This window comes from Leptonychotes weddellii, chromosome 9 (assembly GCF_054177405.1).
Source record: "Leptonychotes weddellii isolate Sample4059 chromosome 9, ASM5417740v2, whole genome shotgun sequence".
NCBI classification, from domain to species: domain Eukaryota; kingdom Metazoa; phylum Chordata; class Mammalia; order Carnivora; family Phocidae; genus Leptonychotes; species Leptonychotes weddellii.
Window position 1 is genome coordinate 102569563 of NC_138377.1, and position 19056 is coordinate 102588618.

At 36.4% G+C, this 19056-nt stretch overlaps 1 protein-coding gene across 2 annotated transcripts in view; it reads left to right on the forward strand.

The window, feature by feature from the left end:
* The window catches only part of PEAK1 (pseudopodium enriched atypical kinase 1), a 209313-nt gene that overhangs the window by 58834 nt on the left and 131423 nt on the right, over nucleotides 1-19056 (forward strand). The window contains exon 3 of one of the 2 annotated variants that reach the window (XM_081829596.1): nucleotides 564-728. The exons of the other annotated variant lie outside the window; for it this stretch is intronic. The gene's annotated coding sequence lies outside the window, so the exon portion shown is untranslated. The remainder of the gene's footprint in view (nucleotides 1-563; nucleotides 729-19056) is intronic. 2 annotated transcript variants of the gene reach the window in all.

The window sequence follows — 19056 nt, forward strand, 5'->3', positions numbered from 1 at the left end:
TTGATGGCTGCATAATACTCCATTGTATATATATACCACATCTTCTTTATCCATTCATCTGTCGATACCCCTTCAGATCCCTACATTTGTATCTTTGGGGTAAATACCCAGTAGTGCAATTGCTGGGTCGTATGGTAGCTCTGTTTTCAACTTTTGTTTTCCAGAGTGGCTGCACCAGCTTTCATTCCCACAAACAGTGTAGGAGGGTTCCCCTTTCTCCACATCCCCGCCAACATCTGTCGTTTCCTGACTTGTTAATTTTAGCCATTGTGACTGGTGTGAGGTGGTATCTCACTGAGGTTTTGATTTGCTAGTTTTGATTCTTATACATTAGTTATATCTTATACTTGGTTCTTAGGTGTGATAATGATAGTTACTGAGTGTGTAGGATTCTATCCATGTGTCCACCTAAGTAAGGAAGTTACTTCTTAAATGAATAAGACTAATTATAACTGTTGAGTGAGAGTGAAATTAAGAGTATCCTAAAGGAAAGAAAAATGTCCAGTATATCTAAAACTAGTTTACTCTCCAATTTAGCTCTTTTTATTTTTTTTCTCTTGCAGTAAACATTGCAGTCTTCAGAAAATAAGTTAAGGAATGCAAGGCAAGGAAGAAAGTAAATTCATCCTGGAAGGACCCAAAGCACTTTGAAATTTTAAATGAATGTAATAATAGCTGCTAAAACCACCTTTGTCACCATAACGGATGAAGTACTTCAAATTTAAACGGTAACCAGAATTCTCATACTGTGTTACACTTCCACCAAGAACTTTATGACTTGAAAGGATTTCTTTTTAAGTTTAAATATTTACCCTACAAATACCAAAGTATAGATAAAGCTGATAATTTTATTACTTATTTAGCATAGTCAGGTCTTTGTTTTGGCCCTTAATGTTTGACCCTGATATTGCTCAAAAAAATTGTTGTTTTTTTCCCGAGATTATGAACTTAACTTAGAAACAGATAAGCTTATTTGAATAGAAATAAGGTCCATTCTTCACCAAATACCTTTCCTTTCACAGAAATAATGCATGAAGTGATAGCATATGCAGAGGTTTTTTAGTCTTGTTTTCTCAACTTTATTTCATGTTGTTTTTTAGTTTCCTTACTTGACATCTGATCTCTTGATCTTTTTGCCTTCCTATTTGACATCTTTTTATTTAAACACTGTGTTCTCCTTTGCCCCTCCTCACGAATTTAGAGTTATAAGAAACAAGAATCCAGAGTAGAAAAGAAGAGAAAAACTGGAAAAGATTACAAAATTATTTCTTCTTGTGAAATTACAAGGACTGTTGCATTTCAAGTAGAGTGGAAAGCAATTGTAGAAAGACTTAAGATTGCTTGTCGGTCTTCTTAAATCTCCTTGATCTTAGGCCATAATTGTTTCAGTGCGTGTTTTGTAAAGATTCAAATGTTTGTGAATTTTTTAAGGCATCTTAGTGAACAATTCATTGCTAGTGTACTAATTTGATTTTTACAGATAATCATTTGTTTGAGTCACTGTATCTTGGTAGTGAATGGGTGCAATTGACTAAAAACTAGGTTCCTGTGGTGAAGTGCAGATGTGAAAATCAATCAAATACAATATCAATTGCTAGTCCTAATAATTCTAAGGAATTACAGTACCTGTTTCAAGGGAATTATTCAAACTGACAAGTGTAACAAAAAGAGTACCTAAAGAATGAATGTTCTCATTATTCTTTCCTGTGCTAACGTTAACCTTGATTTAAAAAAAAAAAACCTGAATGTCGATTTTTTAAAAACTTCTCCAGTTGTTGCTTTAAACCTCTACTTAGGGCATAGTTAGATCTTTTCCATGTTCTTGCCACTACCACCCATGTAGCAGCATTTAGCCCTTTCTAAATGTCCAGTAAATTCTTTCTACTTCTCAACTATTAAAAAATAAAGTTGAAAAAAGTAACTTTTGAAACACAACAGAAATTAAAGTGCCGAATGTTCACTTACACAGGTAAGGTAATATGTAGAAAGTCATCACATTTCTCTTTCTTGGGGATGATCTATGTTTTCTTTACCTGTTGATTGTATAATCTCATATAACCATAGTTTCATTGATGAGATTATTAATACATTAAACCACAAAAACAAATATATTGTCAAAATTTTTACTGTGGTACTTTTACCACTCCTTATCAAACTCTTAACTCCATTAAATCTCTCTCTCAGTATTTTTGGTAACCATGGATAGGATCATTGAAATCTATAGATAGTGGATATTTCCAAGTATTAATTTCTACTTTTTTCACTGCCACATTTTTTTTCGGGGTTATAATGTTATCAAGGAACAGACTAAGATAGAACTTGACCTCTCTACCAAATAAAAGAACTGCACTGATTCTCCCATCTAACCAGTTCAAAAGTCATGTAACTCACATTCATAAGGTATATAGAATTAAAGAAGACCATCTGCATTTAGATGTTTAATTTTTCTGGCCTCATTCAAGGTAAGTGCCTCCAAAATCCTAAGCCTATGATGTTTGAAGAAGGAATGGAATTAGATTTCTAGTTTTGCAATTAACAGGATTTCAAACTTGCATAATCGGGAGTTCACATTTCTAATTGTACAAACTATCATGGACACTTTGAAGAGGCTAATATTTAAACATTCCAGTGATGTAATTTTAAAGTGGAGTCAAACACCCAGCTTTATCTAAATTCATTTCATTATCTTAAAATTATGATTCTTGGGGTGAGGGGGTATGTTCTTGTAGAGAGCAAGACTACTCTAAACAATATATCCATCTAGAACCTTAAATTTATAAAGCTTGGGAGGCCTTTAGGACATCCTCTACAGCACCTTCATTCTGCAAAACTGTCTTTATGAAGGGAAGCCTATGTACAATTTGAACAGAAAAGAGGAATTAAAAATATTAGTGATTAATGTGTATTGAGTGATTACCATATGTCAAGCATTGGGATCAGGGTTTAATATGCATTATCTCAAGTTTCACAACTGTTTTTGACCGTGGATCTTACTATTGAATATCTCCATTGTACATATGAGGAGACACGTTCTCAGAGAAGTTAATTACCCTACATCAAGTTTGCTAGTAAGCTGTAGAGCCAGTTCTGTTTGACTCCACGGCCTGAGCTCTTAACCAGAAATGCGTTCTGGTTTACAAATACTCAGGACAGTGTGTTGCGGTTGCTTCTTTTTGTAGTGAAAGATAGCAAGTTCTTATTATTAACGGCATGCTCATCTGCGCTTTGTGAAGTTATGCTCCCTTGAGGCGGGTATTATGTTTCTTTTGCAGCATCAATTTCATTTTGTCAGTAATTTATCATTATTTTGATTGTTTTTAAAATGTTAGTTATTATATAAAAGATGATCCACTCCTTAGTAAAGACTAAGTTACTTGAAGATGATCTCAGTAGACCCACATTTTATTTGAGGTAGAGACTTAGAAGACAGAGAAAGGTAGGAGACAGGGGTGGGTAAAAATGCAGATGGAACTGACCTCTGCTCAGCTGTCTTCCCTTGAAGTCTTATTTGCCTTTCTCTTTATCACCAGAAATTTTTCGTTGTTTTTCAGTCTCAGAAACTGATACTATCCCTAAAGACTAAAATAGTAATGAATCCAGAGACCAATTTATCTTAATGGCATAAATTTTTTGTTAAATTTACATATAGTCCCTTCAAATAGATACTTTGTATTCTAAGCGTAGAAAACTATTAACCTTTCATCAGGGTTTAAGACAATTAAGCCTATCACCAAGACTCAGCATATTGAAGATACCAGTTTTCCCCAAATGAATGTATAGGTTTAACTCAATTCCTCAAATCCCAGCAAGATTTTTCACATATTGTTTGCTATTTTCCACCAAGTTCTTTCTCCCCTCCGCATTATCACTGTCCCTCCTCCACCACAGGAATTGTAGTCAGTCCCCATTTGAGAACAGGGGTGGAATGAACTGTTTCAGCCAATTGCATGATACCCAAAAAAATACGATCAAATATTTTATAGCAGTTTTTCAGTCCAAGGTTTAGTGACTCTTAATTTTCTGAGATTTTGCTTAAATACGAAGAGTGTTTCATGTCCCCCTGAAAAAAACTGTGTAATAGGAGGAAAAGCAAAAATAAAACAAGAAAAGCTATTTCATCCTCGCTTTCTAAACTGAGGCTATAAAATTCAAAATGATCCTGTGGATTCTTTTGGAGAGAATGTTGAGAGATCTTCTGGATTATCCCTAGCTTCTTGTGGAACTATCGATATACTTGACAATGGAGTGAACTTCATGCCATTTTGTATTACTGACTCATTCATTCATTCATTCATCACATATTTACTTGGGAAAAATAATATTTGCAGTAGGTAAAAATTTTTAAACTTATTTTGTGCTTAACGTAGTGTCAGGTGGTTTGTATATATTACATCTATCTTGGCTATAAGCATGTCGCTGTGGAAGGCACAGGGGATAGATAAAGAAGGGTATACAGTACAGGGCTGACCTCAGTGGCTCACTAGCAGGGCAGGCAAACACGTAAATAGATGTACCAGTTGTCAAGTGTTTAATGGAAATATGAGCAGAGAATTGTGACAGTGCTTTTCGCTACCTGGGAAGAGTGTGAGGGAAGACTTCCCAAAGCACAAAGGTATGCTTTGTGAGTGTTACTGGGTAAATAGGAGTTTACTGCCAGGGAACAAGCTAGAGAAAAAGAATTCTAGGCAAAGGGAATAACATGTGCAGAGATATACTTACCTTTTCTAAGGGGAAAAAAGTCATAGACTTTTAAAATTGAAGAGGTTGTCTGAGATATTTTATTTTGACACCTTTACATAAAAGGAAATGGAAGCCCTTGGAAACAAATGTACTTGCCCAATATTACTCAGAAATTAGAGTATCACTAAAAGTATTCTTTGTGTCATGTGGTAGCAGTTCTCCCTCTACACATGTATTACAGTTATGAAAATACTGTAACAAAATGACCCAGGGAGAGGATGTTTATCTGGACTTTGAGAAGAGCTTAGAAGTCCTTTCACCAAAGGCCTGGCCCTGGGTGAGGGATGATGGAGGGAGAGAGAGGAATCTGCAGCAATTGTGAAGGGCATTACTGTGCATGTTAAGAACATATTTTTACCCTTGGATTCATTGTGTCAGCTGTAATTAGCAGTAAATGTTGTAAGTTAATGACAATCAGTTGGAATACCACTAAACATATGAGGCTTTTGAAGAACATAATAAATGCAGAGAACCCCCTTGTTTCTGTTACTAGAAGGAAAATTTACCTACCATGCTCTTTTAACAGTGAAAAACTGGAAATCAGCAAAAACTGCTTATAACAGGCAAGCCAGTTATTCCCAATCCTACTGGTACTTCAAGCCTGAAGTAATTGACTCCATGTAGTAGCAACAGAATAGTGGAAGAAAAAAATAGTATTATCATTCTGGCTTGTATGTTTTGAAGATTAACAATTCTAGCACATAGTCACAGGAAAGCTTATCTAAAATTGCCAAATTGTAAAAATGAAAGGAAACTATTGATCCCTAAGAAACTCATTCTTCTTGGAATCAGACCCAGCTTTTGTTTCCTTCTGCTGGTTTGGCATATAGAAAGAAAGGAAAGCATAAAACATTCTGGTGCTATAGCACTCTCTGATGATATATAAAGGGCCATGTATAACTGGCAGATAAGGTTCACATGAAGAATGTTTAAAAGGAAACAAGATGCAGATGCTTTGTTTAGCTGCAAAATGGAGAAATGTAGTCAGTATCTTTATTTCCAGATAGATTTCTTAACTAGTATTTCTATACATTGCCCATCCACCAAGAATGGAAAATCACTAGGACCCTTGTACAGCCTCCCCAAATCACCAGGCAGGTGTCCAAATTAAAAAAAAAAAAAAAAAGTGTGCCAACCACAATGAGATAGGATGCCACATCCACAAGAACGGCTATAACTAAAAAAAAAAAGAAATGGCAGTGTTGGTGAGGATGTGGAGAAATTGGAACCTCATACATTGCTGGTAGGATCATGAAATGTTTCAGCTGCTGTGAAAGTTAGGTGGTCTCTCAGAAAGTTAAACATGGAATTATCATATGACCCAGGAATCTCACTCCTAGATGATACTCAGAAGAATTAAAAACAGGGTCTCAAATGTGTGTATACAAAATGTCCATAGCAGTACTATTTACAATAGCCAAAAGGTGGAAACAAACTAAATATCCATCAAGAGATAAAATATGAGCAAAACTTTGGGCCTATATATTCAAAAACTTGAAAAATTTGGAAGACCCAAAATACCAAAGCTCTCAAGAAAAAGCAGATAACCTGAATAGCCCTATATAACTAAAGAATTGAATTTGGAATTTAAGACTTTCCACTAAAGAGAATTCTAGGCCCAGATACCTTTACTGGCAAATCCTACCAAACATTGAAGGAAGAAATAATATCAATTCTGTACAAACTCAGCCAGGCAATGAAAGAAGAAAGAACACTTCCCAACTAATTTTATAAAATCGGTATTATCATGACATCAAAACAAGCTAAAGATAAATACAAAATTGAAAACTATAGACACAGACTCAAAAATCTTAAAATATTATCAAATAAAAAATAGCAAAATGTAGAAATAATACATTATGATCTTTAAGTAAGCTTTATCCCTGGAATAGAAGGTTGTTTCAATCTTCAAAAATAAATCCGTGCAATTTGCATAGCAACAAAAAAGAAAAACAATATGATGATCTCAATAGTTAGATACTGCATCAATTCATGATGAAGAACTCTCAACAAAGTAGGGATAGAAAGAATTTCCTCGACCTGGTAAAGGGCAAATATGAATATCCTATAGCTAATATCATACTTAATGATGGAAAATGTAATGCTTTCCTCTTAATATAGGAATAAGGCAAGGATGTCAACATTGTACTAGAGGTCATAGCCAGTTCTAAAAGGGAAGAAAAAGAAAATGAAAGGAATACTGATTGAATAGGAAGAAATAAAGCTCTCTATATTTTCAAATAAAATAATTTTCTATGTAGAAAATCCCAAAGAATCTACCCCCAAAAATCTTATTACTACTACTAAGTAAATTTAACAAAGTCACAGGATACAAAAGTCATTATATAAAATAAATCATATTTCTACATATTAGTAATTACCAATTAGAAGTTGAAATTTTGGAAAACACCATTTATAATGGTACTATAAAATATGAAATAGGTATAAATTGAATAAAAAATATTCAGCATCTGTCTGCTGAAAACCTACAAAGCCCTGATGAAAGAGATCAAAGAAGATTTTACTAAATGGAGAGGGATACTGTGCTCAACTATTGGAAGAGTCAATGTTGTTGACATGTTGGTTCCCCCAAATTGTTCTATAAGTTGAATGAAAACAGTATCAAAATCCCAGCAGGGGGCGCCTGGGTGGCTCAGTTGGTTAAGCAACTGCCTTCGGCTCAGGTCATGATCCTGGAGTCCCTGGATCGAGTCCCACATCGGGCTCCCTCCTCTGCAGGGAGTCTGCTTCTCCCTCTGACCCTCCCCCCTCTCATGTGCTCTCTCTCAAATAAATAAATAAAATCTTTAAAAAAAAAAAAAATCCCAGCAGGAACTGTTTTGTAGCAGTAGACAAGCTGATTCTAAAATTTATTTGGACAAAGGAATAAGAAAAGCCTAAATAATTTTGAATAGGAACAGAATTGGAGGGCTACTTGATACCAAGATTTAGTGTAAAACTAAGGTAATCAAACAGTATATTATATGATTATTAAAAGAATAGACACATAGATCCATGGAAAAGAATAAGCAGTCCAGAAATAGATCTATACATATGTGGTGGATTTTTTGACAAGAGTACGGAAATAATCTGATGAAGAAAGATTAATCTTTTCAATAAATAATATTGAGCATTTTTAAAAATTTTATTTATTTGAGAGAGAAGAGAGAGCACAAGCAGGGGTAGCGGCAGAGGGAGAGGGAGAAGCAGACTCCCCGCTGAGCACTGAACCCAACACGGGACTCAATCCCTGGACCCCAGGGTCATGACCTGAGCCTAAGGCAGACACTTAACCAACTGAGCCATCCAGGCACCCCTAGTATTGAGCATTTAAAAACAAAACCAAAAAGAAACAAAAGGGCATTGGCTCTTGCCTTGACGAGGGCCTCAGAGGTGAATGAAAGAGAGGATGGTAAGAAGTAGAAGTAGAGAAAGTAGTAAGACTGCCACAAGAATAGAAACATCAAAATGGTAGAAGGAATTATTGCAAACTTGTTTCATCATTTGAGAAGCATTATGCATTATAGGAAATGTGTATATACATTATGAATAAATAAAGATTCATTTAATCCACTAGCATACTATTGACAGAGTGTTATGTTAGAATAAAGGGGCATTATATAGGTCCCTTGAGGGAATCCTATATAAACAATAACAGAACATTGGTAAGTGCTGTCACACTGGTTGGTGCCAAGGAAGCCCAGAGAAGGGGAGTGAGCTCTGAGTCCACTGAAGAATGTTAATTGATTCACTTGTCCCTTTGAGGACTTTGAGAAATTGTTGTTAATTTGATAGCTAAAATCCAATATGGGATGTCTTCCATCTGCTGCCATTTGAATCTGTGATAATTACCTCAGGCTCAAAGAAAAGAAAAAGTGGAGGAACCTGATGTGGTTTCCTCTTATCTTTCCTTTTAGCTGTCATTTGATCTGCTTTAAAGTGGGTAGTCTTTCTCTTGCCTCAGGTTGCTGCCCATTCTGTACAGTCTCTAACATACAAGGAAAGCAGCAAAGGAATTTTTTTCTGTGTAATTTTATTTTATTTTTAAAAAATTTTTTAAATTTTATTATGTTATATTAGTCACCATACAGTACATCATTAGTTTTTTATGTGGTGATCCACGATCCATTGCTTTTCATATAACACCCAGTGCTCCATGCAGTACGTGCCCTCCTTAATACCCATCACTGGGCTAACCAATCCCCCCTCCCCTCTCCCCTCTAGAACGCTGTTTGTTTCTCAGAGTCCATAGTCTCTCATGGAATTTTTTCAAAGACTGCCAAAACTGTAGGAATGAAAGATCACTCTTCCATAAGAGTCTCCTCAACTCCACACACATGGAGAAGAGAAGTTGGAATTGCATGTGATCACTTTGGCCCACCTTCTGTGGGTTTCTAATGTACGTTCTCATCTCTTTTGAAGGATTATTTATTGCAACTTGTACTCACACTTTCCCTAAAACAAGTACTCCTTTTATTCTCCCCCAGTCTTCTATCACTTAGCAAGAGTGTTGGTGGAAATTACTTTTCCATAAAAAGAACTGTGCCACCTACTCTTCAAATGCCACTGATTAAGAAAATCATTGATTTTTCCCCCCCCTGGGGAATAAATTAGGCTTTCCCTTGAGAGTAGAAAAAAATAAATAATGGGATGTAAAGAATGAAGATGGCTGTGTGTTATAAGGAAAATGTTTATGCAGTTGCCATGGAAATAGCATGTAGGCATTCAAACCAGGAGCTTATGATATCTCTGTATTTGCGAAATATAAATCAGATATGACTAGCCTTCGTTCTCATTCTTGGCTCAGATTTAGTCCAACATGTGTGGTTATATAGACTATGCTCCTATTATAGCATACTTGCTTAATATTTGCAGGAAACTGCAATGCCAGGTGCTGCCATCTTTTAGGATCATATATTTGAGGCATAGAGGTGGTGATTCCCAGCAAATGCTTCCTAAACTGCTATTTGTTACAGCACTATCAGAGTGCCCACAGCTGGACTTGCCTATGACATTCGTAATTAGCAGAGCTGATTAATTCTTTCTTAGTGAAACATGCACAATGTTGGACCTGATTTGTACTGGCTAATTATTTCTGAGTGATGTCAGATTCTGAAAATGCAGTTTGAGACTTTATTCTTAATGTATTTCACACTGGAATAAAATGCAACAGGCACTGTTTCTGAATTACTGTTACACTTTTCTGTCCGAAGACGTCAGTTAGCCTTTAATTTCTTTTTTTTTTTAAGATTTTATTTATTTATTTGACAGAGAGAGTGAGATACTGAGAGCAGGAACACAAGCAGGGGGAACGGGAGAGGGAGAAGCAGGCTTCCCACCAAGCAGGGAGCCCGATTCGGGGCTCGATCCCAGGACCCTGGGACCATGACCTGAGCCAAAGGCAGATGCTTAACCGACTGAGCCACCCAGGTGCCCCAGTTAGCCTTTAATTTCATGCTTTGTGAGTGAGGCATGATAGAAATCTAGAGAGGGCATATATGAATTTTGAGAATACAGATATTTGACATAATTTTCCACAGCTTGTACTTTTTTCACTAATTCCAAAGATACTACAGACAATGCAAACACTACCTGCAGCTAGTGCCTTTTAATGGGCACATGACCCAGAACAGTAGGAAAATCTAAAAATGATTAGAATATGCTCTATTCATGGAAGATAGTGTGTTACCTACTTAATTTCAGTACCCCATCCTTCTATGCCAACTTTGTTAGCCATTTCATAGCCCATAAGTTTATCTTTACCCTGTGTATTTTCTCCTCTCTCAGATTTCCTCTGAGACATATTACATACTTTGTAAGCAGAAAGCCTAGAGGCTTACTTTCTTTCTTTCTTTTTTTAAAGATTTTATTTATTTATTTGACAGAGAGAGACACAACGAGAGAGAGGGAACACAAGCAGGGGGAATGGGAGAGGGAGAAGCAGGCTTCCTGCTGAGCAGGGAGCCCGATGCGGGCTCAATCCCAGGACCCTGGGATCATGACCTGAGCCGAAGGCAGACGCTTAACGACTGAGCTACCCAGGCGCCCCGAGGCTTACTTTCTTATTAAAGCAGTAATTGCTTATATGGTCCAATACATATAACGGTAATTTAATGAGACCAAATAGTTACACAGGTGGAACAGTGGGAAAGTACTAATCAGAGAGAGTTTTTCAGAGGAGATGAGTTTTGAGTCAGAATTTGAAGATAAAAGCCCTTTCCTGAGGTGATTTTGACAATATATTTCAAAAGTTTTAAAAATAAAAGTACTTGTGGGGCACCTGGGTGGCTCAGTCGTTGGGCGTCTGCCTTCGGCTCGGGTCATGATCCCGGGGTCCTGGGATCGAGCCCCACGTCGGGCTCCCTGCTCTGCAGGAAGCCTGCTTCTCACTCTCCCACTCCCCCTGCTTGTGTTCCCTCTCTCGCTGTCTCTCTCTCTCTGTCAAATAAAATCTTTAAAAATAAATAAATAAATAAATAAAATAATAAATAAATAAATAAATAAAAGTACTTGTACTATTTAAAGAGATAAAGATGTTTGCAAGGATTACATTAGGAGGGTGTCTTCACTACAGCATGTTTATATTAGATAAAATGTGGAAACAAATATCAAAATATAAAGGAATGAATAATTTTAGGATAAATCTAGAAAAGGAAAACGTGCTGCCATTTAAAATAATGTTATGGAAGAATACATATTGATAGGGAAAAATATTCATGATATGTTGTTCAATGGGAAAAACAGGATTTTATTTGGAATTCTATCAAATCCGTAGATCATTTTGGAGAAAATTGCCATGTTTACTCTGTTGGGTCTTACAGTTAATGAACATAATATATCTCTCTATTTAGGCCTTTATTTCTTTAATTTGCATTTTATAGTTCTTAGCATACAGTTGCTGTACCTGTTTTCTTAGACTTGTACATGAGGACTTCATTTTTCTTTTTTGCAGGGGGAGCTATTCTAAAAGGTATTTCTAAATTTTGATTTCCATTTGTATATTGCTTATGTATAGAAATGCAGTTAATTCTTGTATGTTGACCTTGTATCACGCAATCCTACCATACTCATTTATTAATTCTAAGAGATTTCTTTATAGGTTCTTTGGGATTTTCTGTGTGTACAACTGCATGTCATCTGCAAATTGGCAGTTTTATTTCTTCATAATCGGTGTGCTTTTTATTTCTTTCTTTTGCCTTATTGTACTGTGTAGGACTTCCAGGATATTGTAGAATAGGAATAATGAGAGTGGGCATCCTTGTATTGTTCCCTGTTTGGATGGAAAAGCAGCTTTTTTACTATTAAGTATGATGTTAGCTGTTGTTTTTGTAGATGCCCTTTAATCATGATAAAGAAGTTCTATTCCTAGTTTGCTCAGTGTTTTTGATATAATGGGTGTTGGGTTTTGTCAAAATAAATTTTATCTATCAACTGATATGATCATGTAGATTTTCTTCTTTGGGCCATTAATATGGTGAGTTACATTGATTAATTTTTTAATGTTGAACTAAACTTACATTCCTAGGATGAACCCCACTTGTTTATGGTACATTATTCTTTTCATATATTACTGGATTCAGTTTGCTAATATTTTGCTAAAAGTTTTTTTTTTAAGATGTTATTTATTTATTTATTTATTTATTTAAGAAAGAGCACGAGAGGGGAGAAAAGCAGACAGGTAGGTAGGGGGGAAAGAATCTCAACTAGACTCTGTGCTGAGCACAGAGCCCCACGTGGGGCTCGATCTCACAACCACGAGATCATGACCTGAGCTGAAACCAAGAGACTGATGGTTAACTGACTGAGCCACCCAGGTGCCCCTTTGCTAAGAATTTTTATGTTTATGTTCATGAGGAATATTGGTCTAGTTTTGATAAATTGATTTTGGGAGTTGTGTGCTGTTTTGCTGGTTTTGACATCAGAGTAAAGCAGATCTCAAAAAATCAGTTGGAAATATTCCCTTCTCTTCTACTTTCTAGAATACATTGTCCAGAATTGGTGTTATTTTCTTGAAATGTTTGGTAGGAATAGAGCTTTATAAAACCATCTAGTCCTTATTTTGTTTGTGGAATGATTTTCACTATAAATTCAATGTCTTTTATAGTTACAGGGCTATTTAGGTTATCTGTTTTTATCTGAGGTGAGTTTTGGTAGCTTGTGATTTTCAAGAGATTGATCTATTTTATCTAAGTTGTCAAATTTAAGTGTGTAGAATTGCTCATACTGTTCCCCTTTTATATTTTTTTAATATATGTAAGATTTGTAGTGATAGCTTTTTTCTTTCCTAATATTGGTAATTTGTGTTTTCTCTTTGTCGACCTCACTAGAAACTTACAATTTTATTAATATTTTTGAAGAATCAGCTTTAGGTTTTATTGTTTTTCTGTTTTCTATTTCAGTTGTTTCTGCCCTTAGCTTTTTTTTTTTTTAATTTCTGTATGCTTTGGGTTTATTTTTGTTGTATTCTATTTTTTTTTAAGATTTTATTTATTTGTCAGAGAGAGCACAAGCAGGGGGAGCAGCAGGCAGAGGGAGAGGGAGGTTCCCCGTGGAGCAGAGAGCCCGATGTGGGACTCGATACCAGGATGCTGGGATCATGACCTGAGCCGAAGGCATACGCTAAACTGACTGAGCCATCCAGGTGTCCCTAAATTTTTCAAGATTTATTTATTTATTTGAGAGAGAGAGAGAAAATAAGTAAGCGGGGGAGGGGCAGAGGGAGAGAGAATCCTCAAGCAGACTCCCTGCTGAGCACAGAGCCTTATATGGGGCTTGATCCCAGGATCCTGAGATCATGACCTAAGCCAAAATCAGGACTCGGATGCTTAGCTGTCTGAGCCACACAGGTGCATCTGTCGTATTCAAATTTTTTATGGTAGAATCTTAGATTATGAAATTATTAGTTTGAGACTTTCCTTTTGTGATATAACCATTTAATACCATAACTTTCCCTGTTAGCACTGCTTTAACTGCATCCCACAAATTTAGAAATTTTGTAATTTATTTTTGTTCAGTTCAAAATATTTTCTAATTTCCTTTTAATCTTCCTCTTTGAATCAAGGATTATTTGTTTAGACAATTTCCAAGTGTTCGGAGGATTTCCTGTTATCTTTCTGTTACTTCCTACCTTTTATGGTCAGAGAACATTCTTTATGATTTCTGCTCTTTTAAATATCTTGAAGTTTCTTTAATGACCTAGGTTATGGTGTATCTTGGTAAATGTTTCATGTACACTTGCAAAGAATGTATATTCTGCTTTTGTTGAATAAAGCATTCTATAAATGTCAATTAGTTTCAGTCGGTTGATGGTATTGTTCAGCTCTTCCATATCCTTACTGATTTTTTTGTCCACTGTTAGCTGAGAGAGTGTTGAAGTTTACAGCTGTAATCGTAGGTTTATCTATTTCTCCTTTCAGTTTTGTCAGTTTTTGCTTCTTATATTTTGAATCACTCTTGTTCAATTCATACACATTTAAGAGTCATTACGACTTTTTGGTGAATTGACATTTTTATCATTATGTAAGGTTTCTCTTTATCCTTGTCAGTTTTCTTTACTTTGAATTCTACTGTGATAATATAGCCACTCCAGCTTTATTTTGATTAGTGCTTTCATTTTACATTTTTCCTTCTTTTTACTTTTAACCTACCTATATCATTATATTTGAAATGAGTTTCTTGTAGATACCAAATAATTAGGTCATGATTTTTTAAAATCCATTCTCATACTCTCTTTTAAATGGTGTGTTTATACTATTTTATAGTATGCATAAAATTTGCATCTAACATAATTGACATGTTTGAATTTAGGTCTACCATTTTTTTTCTGTTTTTTTTTTTCCCACTGTTTTACATCCTGTTTTCCCTTTCCTGCCTTATTTGAACATCTTTTGACTTTCCATTTAATTTACCTATTCTGTTTTTTACTATATTTGGTTTTATTAAGATTTTATTTCTCATTTGACAGAGAGAGACAAAGAGAACACGAGCAGGCAGAGCAGCAGGCAGAGGGAGAGAGAGAGAAACAGGTTCCCCGCTGAGCAGAGAGCCCAACACGGGGCTTGATCATAGGACCCTAGGATCATGACCTGAGCTGAAGGCAGATGCTTAACCAACTGAGCCACCCAGGCACCTCTACTATATATCTTTGTAAAAAAAAAAAAAATTTTTTTGTATTCTCTAGGGATTACCATGTACATATTAAACTGTTTATTGTCTACTCAGAATCAGTATTTTACCACTTCAAGTAAAATGTAGAAACCATATCACCACAGGTGGCTTTATCCCCCCACCTCCCCACTTTACACTATAGTTGCCTTATATATTACACTATATGCATTGAAAACTCGTTCAGACAATATTATAATTTTTGCTTTTACCTGTCAAACATATTTTAAAGAATTCAAAAGGAGAATAGTCTGTTATAGTTATCCAGATATTTACCATTCCTCTTTCTCATTATTTTTAAACTTCCAAATTCCATCTGATAACATTTCTCTTTGTCTGAAAAATAGAAAAAACAATTCTTTTGTAGCATATCTGCTGATAACCTTTTCTCTTGGTCTCCTTCATCTAAAGTGTCTTTATTTGACCTTCATACCTGAGGAACATTTCTGTTGAATATAGAATTCTTGGTTGACAGTTCTTTTCTTTCAGCACTTTAAAAATATTGTGCCATTTTATACTGGACTCATGGTTTCTGATGAGAAATTCATACTCATTCAAATCAGTTCCCTAAGTGTTGTTTTTCTTTGGCTGGCTTCAAGGTATGTTTGTTTTTTGTTTTCATCAGTTCGATTAGGATGTCCTGGTGTGGATTTCTTTAGACTTATCTTTTGTTGAGTTCAGTGAGCTTTTTTAATCTGTGGGTTTATGTCTTTTGCCAAAATTGGAAATTTTTTAGACATTATTTCTTCCAATGTTTTTATAGCCCCATAATCTTTTTCTTTTCCTTTTGGGATACCAGTAACATAGATGATTGACCTTTGGTTATTTTTCCACAAGTCCCTGAGGCTCTCTTGATTTTTTTTTTTTATTATGTTGTGTTAATTACCATACCATAATTAGTTTTTGCTGTACTGTTCCATGATCCATTGTTTGCATATAACACCCAGTGCTCCATGCAGTACGTGCCCTCTTTAATACCCATCACCAGGTTAACCCATACCCCCACCCCTCTCCCCTCTAGAACCCACAGTTTGTTTCTCAGAGTGCACAGTCTCTCATGGTTTGTCTCCCCCTCTGATTCCCACCACCCTTCGTTTTTCCCTTCCTGCTATCTTCTTTTTTTTTTTTAACATATAATGTATTATTTGTTTCAGAGGTTCAGGTCTGTGATTCAACAGTCTTACACAATTCACAGTGCTCACCATAGCACATACCCTCCCCAATGTCCATCACCCAGCCACCCATCCCTCCCCCCCACCACTCCAGCAACCCTCAGTTTGTTTCCTGAGATTAAGAATTCCTCATATCAGTGAGGTCATATGATACATGTCTTTCTCTGATTGACTTATTTCGCTCCGCATTATATCCTCCAGTTCCATCCACATCATTGCAAATGGGAAGATTTCATTCGTTTTGAAGGCTGCATAATATTCCATTGTGTGTGTGTGTGTGTGTGTGTGTGTGTGTATACATATATATACACACACCATATCTTCTTTATCCATTTATCTGTCAATGGACATTTTGGCACTTTCCACAGTTTGGCTATTGTGGTATAAACATCGGGGTGCACATACCCCTTCGGGTCCCTACATTTCTATCTTTAGGGTAAATACCTAGTAGTGCAATTGCTGATACCCAGTAGTGCAACTGCTGGGTCGTAGGGTAGCTCTATTTTCAACTTTTTGAGGAACCTCCATACTGTTTTCCGGAGTGGCTGCACCAGGTTGCATTCCCACCAACAGTGTAGGAGGGTTCCCCTTTCTCCGCATCCCCGCCAACATCTGTCGTTTCCTGACTTGTTAATTTTAGCCATTCTGACTGATGTGAGGTGGTATCTCATTGAGGATTTGATTTGGATTTCCCTGATGCCGAGCGATGTTGAGCACTTTTTCATGTCTATTGGCCATTCGGATGTCTTCTTTAGAAAAATGTCTGTTCATGTCTTCTGCTCATTTCTTGATTGGATCGTTTGTTCTTTGCGTGTTGAGTTTAATAAGTTCTTTATCGATTTTGGGTACTAGCCCTTTATCTGATATGTCATTTGCAAATATCTTCTCCCATTCTGTCAGTTGTCTTTTGGTTTTGTTGACTGTTTCCTTTGCTGTGCAAAAGCTTTTTATCTTGATGAAGTCCCAGTAGTTCATTTTTACCCTTGCTTTCCTTGCCTTTGGCGATGTTTCTAAGAGGAAGTTGCTGCAACTGAGGTCGAAGAGGTTGCTGCCTGTGTTCTCCTTTAGGATGTTGACGGACTCCTGTCTCCCATTTAGGTCTTTCAACCATTTGGAGTCTATTTTTGTGTGTGGTGTGAGGAAATGGTCCAATTTCATTCTTCTGCATGTGGCTGTCCAATTTTCCCAACACCATTTGTTGAAGAGACTGTCTTTTTTCCATTGGACATTCTTTCCTGCTTTGTTGAAGATTAGTTGACCATAGAGTTGAGGGTCCATTTCTGGGCTCTCTATTCTGTTCCATTGATCTATGTGTCTGTTTTTGTGCCAGTACCATACTGTCTTGATGATGACAGCTTTGTAATAGAGCTTGAAGTCTGGAATTGTGATACCACCAGCTTTGCTTTCCTTTTTCAACATTCCTCTGGCTATTCGGGGTCTTTTCTAGTTCCATACAAGTTTTAGGATTATTTGTTCCATTTCTTTGAAAAAAGTGGATGGTATTCTAGGGATTGCATTGAATGTGTAGATTGCTCCTAGGTAGCATTGACATCTTCACAATATTTGTTCTTCCAGTCCGTGAGCATGGAATGTTTTTCCATTTCTTTGTGTTTTCCTCAATTTCTTTCATGAGTATTTTACAGTTTTCTGAGTACAGATTCTTTGCCTCTTTGGTTAGATTTATTCCTGGGTATCTTATGGTTTTGGGTGCAATTGTAAATGGGATCGACTCTTAATTTCTCTTCTGTCTTGTTGTTGGTGTATAGGAATGCCACTGATTTCTGTGCATTGATATTATATCCTGTCACTTTACTGAATTCCTATATGAGTTCTAGCAGTTTTGGGGTGGAGTCTTTTGGGTTTTCCACATAAAGTATCATATCATCTGCAAACAGTGAGAGTTTGGCTTCTTCTTTGCCGAATTGGATGCCTTTTATTTCTTTTTGTTGTCTGATTGCTATGACTAGGACCTCTAATACTATGTTGAATAGCAGTGGTGATAGTGGACATCCCTGCCGTGTTCCTGACCTTAGGGGGAAGCTCTGTTTTTCCCCATTGAGAATGATATTCGCTGTGGGTTTTTCATGGATGGCTTTTATGATATTGAGGTATGTACCCTCTATCTCTATACTCTGAAGAGTTTTGATCAAGAAAGGATGCTGTATTTAGTCAAATGCTTTCTCTGCATCTATTGAGAGGAGCCTTTGGTTCTTGTTCTTTCTTTTATTAATGTATTGTATCAAATTGATTGATTTGCAGATGTTGAACCAACCTTGCAGCCCAGGGATAAATCCCACTTGGTTGTGGTAAATAATCCTTTTAATGCACTGTTCGATCCTATTGGCTAGTATTTTGGTGAGAATTTTTGCATCCATGTTCATCAAGGATATTGGTCTGTAATTCTCCTTTTTGATGGGGTCTTTGTCTGGTTTTGGGATCAAGTAATGATGGCCTCATAAAACGATTTGGAAGTTTTCCTTCCATTTCTATTTTTTGGAACAGTTTCAGAAGAATAGGTATTAGTTCTTCTTTAAATGTTTGGTAGAATTCCCCTGGGAAGCCATCTGGCCCTGGGCTTTTGTTGGTTTTTTTTTTTTAAGATTTTATTTATTTATTTGACAGAGAGAGAGCGATAGCAAGAGCAGGAACACAAGCAGGGGGAGTGGAGAGGGAGAAGCAGGCTTCCCGCAGAGCAGGGAGCCTGATGTGGGACTTGATGCTGGGACCCTGGGATCATGACCTGAGCCGAAGGCAGCCGCTTAATGACTGAGCCACCCAGGCCCCCCCTGGGCTTTTGTTTGTTGGGAGATTTTTGATGACTGCTTCAATTTCCTTAGTGGTTATAGGTCTGTTCAGGTTTTCTATTTCTTCCTGGTTCTGTTTTGGTAGTTGATACATCTCTACGAATGCATCCATTTCTTCCAGATTATCTAATTTGCTGGCATATAGCTGCTTATAGTATGTTCTTATAATTGTTTGT